Here is a 6,000-nt window from a genome sequence, read left to right as displayed (position 1 = left end):
GGGTTAACCCATGGAAATGCTTTTTCTTATTTCGGAAATTAAGAAAAAGCCAAGAAAAGAAATTCTTGCTTAAATATTTTTGGCTTTCTGATTTAATATTTATTTTAAAGATTTTTAAGTTCCAATTAAATAACCTTAAACCCATTTCTGGGGTTAAGAAAAAGTATCCCAGTCTCAAATGGAAGGCGAAAATGTTCTCATTTTATGTCCTCGCCTGCCATGACACGACTCAAGCACTCAAAATGCAAGATGATGGATGATGGCGAAGATCTCGATTCCTCGCCTTTCCGGGCATAAATTTGAAGAGTTCCATTTCTCTAATGTCGAATGCTCTGACGACTGCCAAAGATCTCGGGATTCGAAGGCTTCTTCAGCTTCTTCTTTACCTCTCGAAAGGTGCCCAACTAACCACTGACCCACTCGAAAAAGGGAAACAGCGGAGCCCCTTCGCCAAGAGTTAAGGAATGGCCAGGAGGCGAGACCCAAACACGAAAACAGACCTTTGGAAGATGCACTTCGACAAACATTTTGTATATAATTAATAATTTTTAACAAGTTTTAAGCTATTAAATATATGATTTCTAGAAAGGAACAAGTTTTTGAGTAAAATTTAGCAATTAATTTTAAAAAAGGGCCTAAAACGTCATGTTGGAGGTATTTTAAGTTTGGAAATAAGATTTGGAAAATCTTTAAAAAAATGAAGAATATTAAAATCATAAAGATATTTCCCAAGTGTGATCTGAATTCTGGAGAGTCTGTTGCTGTTTCTGTTGCTGGCTTTTGCCAGAGTCCCGGCTGCCCTATGGTCGCCTGCATTTTTGGTCATGGCCTTTTGGCACCGCTGCCCTGACACTGCTGCACATTAATTATTGTTTATGTCCGGCCAGACAATGCAACATGGACCGACCGAGTGGCGGCCGTGTCAAGTTCAAGGGTTCATTAAAGAGGCCCAGACAATGGCTTTCGGGATCTGCCCACGCCAGCAGAAAGAAAACGAAAAAGCCAAAAAGGAAGACCCTTCTGCTCGTGGCGAAGGCGAATGCAAAAACCCTGCACCGGATGCACCACAGATAAACTCAGATACAGGCCCGGCTTTTTATGGGTCTTCTAACGATTTTCAGGTAGGTGCAGCAGCTGGAACTCAAAGCTGGAGACGAGACGGAGACGGAGATGCCTGGCACTCCGTAATCTCAATTGTCGGCTTTGCATTGCTCGGCGATACGTGTGACCCTAATCCGCATTGACATGTCGCTCAAATTAGATAATAAAGTTGTCTCCGCCCCGTGGGCTTGTCTCTGGCAACTCCGCAGCTCCCCACGTCTCTCGTCTCAATCATCTTGATCACTGGGTCTGGGTCGGGGTTTCTAGCTCTGGATTCGGCTTGGGATTGGAGGAGATTGCTGCTCCTATGACAACAATGAGACAACGACCCAAGCAATGAACACCCCTTCCCTAACGTTGTAAAGTACACTTGGAGGAAAATCGGAAGATAGGAAATCATCCTTGTAAATGGTTGATACTTTAGGAAACAATATGTAAAAGACTTTCATTGTTCATTGGAAATAAAGTTTAATTTTCATCAATTTAATATTTATCTTCGCCCAACTTGTTTTTCTGAGTGCACTCAGGCCGAGCCCAGTCGAGCCGTTTTTAATCCAATTAAAGTATGGATTTATGAACTACTCGTCTGTGACTGCGTTTGTTGCAGGGAAGGAAACCTCTTTTTATGGCCAGTGCGTGCCGCTTCTCCCGGAGAAATGGATAGAGAAAGGGAGAACCCGGGGGAGAGAGAAAGAGAAGATTATAGAGAAAAAGTGATATTTTAATGGCTCCAACGAGCTGCAAATTATCATCCAACTTTCCTTTGCCGCACTGCAACTGCAACTGCAACTTGATTCGCATTTTCAAGTGCACTCCACTCGAAGGCCAAGCAGGGCGAGGTGGAAAGGTACAGCCCAAAGCGGCAAATAAAAATGCAGAAAGGCGAAGCAAGCGACAAACCGCAGGAGACAGAAATAATTACACATTTTCCCTTTAAAAAGCGGTAAGAGGGAGCAGCAAATGACACAAAATTTAACTGAGAAGTAATGACAAATACGTGAGGTATTGCATGCTTGTGGAGAATCTAAAAGTGAGAATATTTTACTTCGAAATTTAAAAATGTTTCAATATTTACGAAGCAACCGTGCGTATGCGTGATATGTTACAATGCTTAGAACAGATTTAACCCTTAAACCATAACTTCACTATTCCCTTTGAAGTCTATGAATACTTTTTCGTAAAAGTGAAGTTTTACCATCAATTAACATCTCCATTCTCCGGCTGAAAGAGCCTCTTCGGCTCCTACGAAGATTCATTCATGAAGCGTTACCTTTTCTTTAGCACCGCATAAGGGTTAAGACCTGCCAGCACTTTTGCACAAAGGAAAAGCTGAAGAAGAATTATCATAGTAATCTTGATAAGTAAACTCACACACACACACTCTTACACACACAAGTGGGCAGTGAGTGTGTGTGTGTATGCGTAATTAGCATGCACGCAAATAAATTGTTAGCAGTTGCGGGTTAAGCACCATGCGCGTAGGGCCAAAGGGGGTCCGCAGGGGTCTGCCGCTCGATTTAACGAGCTGCGACTGCAACGGCGACGCAGTAAGAGCGAAGAAGACGGACAGCCGGAGACAGGGACAGAAGACAGAGGCTTTCATCAACGCGTCAGTGATGCGCCAAAGCCCCCTGACCAACCCCCCTTGCACTGGGAAAAATATGAATTACTGTAAATTGCAGTATATAGAATATTTATAGTAGACTTTTCAGTATGTTTCTTTCAGTGCACTTTAAGACTCCCCCCTTACAGCCCTTACACGCCCTTCTTAACCCCTTGAGACCCACCACACGCATTTGAAGAATTATGAGGCGGCGGCAACGCACATTTCGCTGAAGGAGCCGCAACAGCTACAAATCTTCCCCTCGCCCCCTTTTCTTTGCTTTTCCAACCCCCCTTCACCCGCAGCCCCCTTTCTGGGCCTCTTTTCTCTAACCAGACGTGGTGCATGCAACGTAGCGTTTCAATTTATGCGAAGTGATTCGTCATGCGGTTAACTTTAGAATCCGCACAGCCAAAGACCCATGCATTCTTCAGATACAGTAGGCACTCGTGGTATTTACAATATCATATATCTATATAATATCATATATAAGGAAGGTGCCTAATAATATGACAATTAAATAATAAAATAAATGTATCTAAAATGATAAGATCATGGGCATTAAAAAACCCTTTGAAAGGAGCGCTCAACTTAAAAGACTAAATCATAAAAAGTTTATGATAGATAGAAGAGATGATATGATAAGTCCAAATATGCGAAGTTAAGAACTTTTTAAAGAAGTATAAACTTAGATTAAATTAGTTTAAGCTAGTTTTATAGATATGGAAATGGTAACTCTTAAGATACTACTCAAAGATATTTTATAATACATTTTTATCACTTCAGACTATGCAGTTTTTACAACGAAGTTCCACTGCCTTGTGGGGAGTCGTGTGGGCTGGCATATGAGTGTTCGAGTGTCTGAGTGCCCGACCGTATGGCTGTAGCCTGGGTGGTGGTGGTGGTGGTGGTGGCACTAGTGGTGTGGTGCAGTGGTGCCGTTTCTGTTTCTGATATTTGTGCTGGTGGTGCCGATGTTGCCTAGGCCCTCAGCCTCGTCCGCCAGGCATTTGCATATGACTTGGGACCAGAGACAAAAGGAGTAAGAAGAGGGTTTGTGGAGGGAGGGGGGGCCTTGAAACCTAGACGGCGACAAAGCCATCGTCAAGTTTAAGGCTATGGGTAGTGCAGGGGATGGAGCAGTGGGGCGGTGCTGGTCATGAGGAATACTCCGCAAACGACTCAATTGGCGGCGTTGACACTGCCATTTGTTTCACTTTTCATGCCTTTTGTTTGGGCTGCCTTCTCATTTGGCTTATCGTTTGCTTTGTTAGCTGGCAAAATACCTCCTTTTTCTACTTTTCTTCTTTCCCTCAGCCCCCCACCTCCACTGATTTTCCACCATTTGTTGCAACTGCATTCGCCATGGGTTCGGTTTGGCCATGAAAAAGTTTAAACACCTCGCCGGCCGAGGAAATGTGTTCTCCCTCTGCTGGTTTGGGCTCTCCTATTATTAGCTAATAGCCGGCCGAGTTGGTTGCCAACTGATTAGCCATTGACGACCACGCCCTGTTCCGACCACAAGTGCACAGAAAGAAAATATTAGATGTATCTTTAACTTGAAAACTATGTTTTATCCGGAATTATCCAGATTTCCTTATTGCTAACACTTTTTTCTCTCCGTGTAGCCACTCATATCTGGCCATCGTCTCATCAATTCCCCAGGCGTTGACACCAAACAATTTGTCAAGAGATAATTTGTTGTTGCAGCTGGCCATGTGGATAGTAACCCCCACTTCTCGCCCATAATAGTGATAAGCGGCTAACGAAGTGGCCATTGTTTGCATTTGGGCCCAGTCAGTCAGTCAGTCAGAGTCGGAGCCCAACCCCGCCCACATTTGCTCACTTAGCCATTTGCTCATTGCAGTTAACAGATTGTGGGCCATTCAACCCACTCGATGTTGCCTCGTTAGCCAATTTCCACCTGATACTTGTATGTTGCAGCTTTTTGGGGGCAACAAGAGCCATGCTAATGAATTTCGATTTTCCACAGAACTTTTCCCCCCCTTTCGGAAATGTGAACGCATCGCTTTCCAGGAAAAACCAATGAGTTGACACACAACGGTTACAAATTAATGACGGCCAATTGACTTTGTGGTCGGAATGCCAAGGGGTTGACTTGTCAGTTGATTGATGGAAATTGGAAAAACAAAACAATGAATAGAAATATCAAAATAAATAATAAATAAGTTGTTTAGGAAATTAGCTCTACTTGGAGTTTAGTTACAAATGAAATGATTTTTAATCTGGTAAACTTAGATCATAAAACCACAAAACTACTCAACCTTTTCCAATCAGAAGACATAACTTCCAGGAAAACTTTTGTGACTCGCTTCGTTTTTTATAGATGACAGCGCTGACCCTCCCTTCCCAGCAGTCACATTTTTGGGGCACGCAAATTTCGGTCTATTCCCGCAGTTTATAGGCGGCACTTTGATTGCTTTAAGCACACGAAATCTATGCTCGTACAAAATTAATAGATTCATAAAAAAAATGGGACCGAACGCACCGAAAAAAGATTTCCGATATGTGCGTAGCGAAGAATGTAGACTTTTTGAGGGGGGAAGAAGAAAGGGAAGGCGGTCTTGAGCTCGGTCCATTTTAATTTGTTAATTTACCACAAAGTCTGCTTTTTCTGATCGCTTTTTCTGATCTTTTTTTCAGCCTGAGTATGCGAGTTCTGCGGATTGTCTAATTTTTAATAGGCAGATGTCTTCAAGGGCTCCAGAGTAGGGAGACAGTTTCTCAAGGTTCCGTTTTCAGGGGCGCAGTTAAGATCAAAAGGGGGTATATCTATGTTTTATAGGGGATTATTTGTTATGTTTCCTGTTTAATTTTAAAGAAAATGAAATATATTTTCAATTTCTTAAAAGTGTTTCCTAATCTCTAAACCTTCTCTTGGCTCTCCTCCCTTGCTGCCTGGCGTGTGCATGATTTATGCCCCCGAAATTCTGCCTGCCTCCATTTGTGGCTGCTCAACTCGACTCCGATCCAATCCAATTCGCTTGGCAAATGCGTAGTTACGCATGCTGACAGGCCTCAGAGTTCCCCCAATCGCTTACAGTCTCCTACGAAAGTCAGCACCTCCCTCCCCCCCTGCTCACTTGGCCAGCAACTAAATAGCAACAATTTGGTTTTCATTCTATAATGAAATAGACGGAGGCTCTGAAATGGGCGGTTCCTGGAACTTGAGCGGATGTGTTGATTTATGGGATTCTTTTCTTTTGCCAGGGGGCCGCCGCATTACGTAAGTCAGCAATTGTGGCAATTCCGAAAGAGAAAACTCCGAAAAGGGG

This window comes from Drosophila eugracilis, unplaced genomic scaffold (assembly GCF_018153835.1).
Source record: "Drosophila eugracilis isolate 14026-0451.02 unplaced genomic scaffold, ASM1815383v1 contig_1781, whole genome shotgun sequence".
Classification (NCBI taxonomy): Eukaryota; Metazoa; Arthropoda; class Insecta; order Diptera; family Drosophilidae; genus Drosophila; species Drosophila eugracilis.
Note: the sequence above shows the minus strand (reverse complement) of the source record.